Consider the following 2,116-nt stretch of genomic DNA (forward strand, 5'->3'; position numbering starts at 1 on the left):
TCAGGGGAAAATGAGGGAATGGTGCACGACCATTCAAAAATATGACTGGGTTTCTAACGATACAAAGCTTAATGCAAATGGGTGAAGTGTCCCTTTAATCTGTAAATATTTTTTTCAATTAATCAATAGGTTGTTTGGTCCCTACAATGTCAGAAAATGTAAAAAAAAATCACTGTTCAAACCCCTAGGTGACATCCTCAAATGTTTTGTTTTGTCCACAACCCAAAGATATTCAGTTTACTGTCACAGACTAAAGAAACCTGAAAATATTCACATTTGAGTAGATGAAATTGGTATTGTTGTTTCCTATAATGTCTGTTTTCTAATAGATCGTAATGCATGTTGCGATGTTTCTCTGCATTTTTTTTTTTAGGAAATTGCGTGAGGAAGTTAATTTTTTTAATTTTCATAATTTACGCCGATTGGTTGGATTTGCGATTGCAACATCGCAACTTCCTAGAGAGACTGATTTAATAGTTAATTGATTAATCCACCAATCGTTGTAGCTCTAGTCCTTTGTCTCAAAGAGACAACTAGAGGTAAAAGCAAGCACTGTGTATAAAGATTCATTGTAAAAAAATATTAAATTAAACATTTTGTGCTGAAATCAAAAGATGAAATATCTAAAAGAATACTCCCTCACTTTTTACACTCCCACGTTAAAGCCGGAGCGCTGTGCGACGTGACGTTTGATTTCCACACCTGCTCAGACACAGCATCTTAGTGAACCCAGCAAAACCCAGCCACTCGTACGGGCGCCAAGCCCTCGTCATCGTCACCATCAGGGGCAAAGGAAAGACGTCTCTCTTCCCATCTCACAGAGTTCTAACAACACCCTCCCCCTCCCCTTCCCTGCTTTCACTGTGAAAGAAAAAGCAGCCACACTGATCCTTGAAGGAGGTGAAGCTTTATTTTTAAAAATCAATCAGACAGACAAACTGGTATGAAATGGCAGGGAGATAATGCAATGGTGTGGCGTGGTGACCTTTAAACACAGCCTGCCGCTACATCCCAACCACTGAAAAACCCTGACCTTTGTAGAACCATTACAGAGGCCTCTAATCTGAAAGGTGGGGGACGGGGAGACACACACACACACACACACTCATATGTAATTTGCACAGGCACACACACTACGTACAAGCGTGTATTGCATCCACTTTGTGCATATACACCAATAAAGACATACATACACAGTGTGCACCCATGTAGATGCATCTATCTACATGTGCACACTCGTGCATGCATGAAAACAATTAATACAGACACACAAGGTAGAAATATGCAATCACACACACACACACACACACACACACACTCAGCAGCCTTCCTGTTGGCTGCAAAGGCCAGATGTGATAATGGCTTCCTGTATGTTAATGCTGCTAGCTGGAACGCCTCTCTCTGCTCCTCAGTATTCCGCTCAGGCAGCGCTCGCATCGTTTTGAATTGCAAAATGCCAAAAGTGGAACGACACATTGTTTGTAATGCCACTGGCACTGTGCATTTAGAGAAAATACAGAAAAAATATCCCATGGAGTGTTTGAATAGATAATTATGTGCGGGCGCTGTGTGTGTGCATATGTGAGTGCGTACGTGTGCTGAGTGCAGGCAGAACAATCCGACCCAGGCAAGTGGAAGAATAGCAGTAATTGTTACTGTAGAGGGGGGAAAGGATCGATGGGTATTGATTATCTTCTGTCCATTAGGAATAATTGGTGATGTTTGAGCGAGCGACGTGATGACACATCGACATGAGTGAGCCGGGAGTAAAACATCATCGATTGCCAAGAAAATGCACAATTTGACAGTCAGTTCAGTTGACGCGTCACAACTTGATCATCCACAGCTTTGCTTTATTGGGATCAGTCGATACAAGAAAAGACCCCACTGATTCAAATAACCAGGGATTCTTTTTCTTTCCTTTTTTCATATGGATATTGTTGTTTTCTTGATTTAAAAAAAACATTTTTTAATAGAAATTTTAATGTCCTAACACAATCTCCCTTGCAAGGGCGGATCTAAAAGGAATATTCATGGAGTGGCCACAGGGTGGCATCACATACACAGGTGGACAAAAGTGTTGGTACCCTTCCGTTAAAGGGACACTTCACCCATT

Source organism: Morone saxatilis, unplaced genomic scaffold (assembly GCF_004916995.1).
Source record: "Morone saxatilis isolate NCDOM2014 unplaced genomic scaffold, NCSU_SB_2.0 Contig0, whole genome shotgun sequence".
NCBI lineage: Eukaryota > Metazoa > Chordata > Actinopteri > Moronidae > Morone > Morone saxatilis.